Source organism: Bison bison, unplaced genomic scaffold (genome assembly GCF_000754665.1).
Source record: "Bison bison bison isolate TAMUID 2011002044 unplaced genomic scaffold, Bison_UMD1.0 scf7180017864038, whole genome shotgun sequence".
Lineage (NCBI taxonomy): Eukaryota > Metazoa > Chordata > Mammalia > Artiodactyla > Bovidae > Bison > Bison bison.
In genome coordinates, this window is record NW_011494610.1 from 33,436 (window position 1) to 34,353 (window position 918).

Consider the following 918-nt stretch of genomic DNA (forward strand, 5'->3'; position numbering starts at 1 on the left):
CCTACCAACCAATTCTACGTCTTTGTCCTAAGAGATCCTACAGACATTGGGAGATGGCAAGCAAGAAGTACGCCCCTCCCCTACAAAGTGTAACTCCATATGCAAAATCTTGCTAAGTCCCCTCCACCAGCTTTCAGAATGTCAGGACTCACCTTGAGAGAACCCATCTTTTTCACTTCCCACAATTTATACTGCGGGGAGGCTTCATGAGGTGCTCGCTCACTGGGTTAAAGGAGACAGGATAGTGGAAGAAGAGGAGGGTGGTCAGTAGGATTGGCCCACCCAAGTCACCCTCCCGCCTTCCCTCCCCAAGTTGGGCAAGAGCTGTGGCAGCAGGATGTGTGGAGATGTGAATAACCAACAGAGGATGGCTGAGAGGCAGGACAGGATGTACGTGGTGGTTGGGGGTCCAGGACTAGTGTAGCTATGTCCCAGGATGCACCATATTTCACTTTCATATTAGACTTTCCCAGCTGCAAGGCCTTGTGATAAATGCCTTGTTCAGAAGCTAGGGAGGCCCCAGGGGAGGTGCCAGTTCTCCCAAGTAGAGCCACTTTGACAAGGTTTCACGGTCCTGCCTCTGGGAAGATGTGGGATGAAGGGACCTTTGGAGGACAAAGTCTAACTACCTTATTACACTCGAGGGAACTGAGGCAGAGGGAACTCAAAAATCATTGCAGTTAAATGAACGAGGACACAGATGGTGCTCCTTCTGTTACTCACTAGCTCATCATCCTGGACACATATCTCAGCGTCTCTGAGTTTTGCTTTATTTCATTATAAAATAAGGATAATGCTTATCTGCCGATATTTGCAGCCACAGACCTCTAGAAACACTCCCGTTGCTAGTTGAATGAGTTGGGTTTATGACTCACTACAGCAAGAACCAAGTCACCACCCTTACGAACCGCACGATGT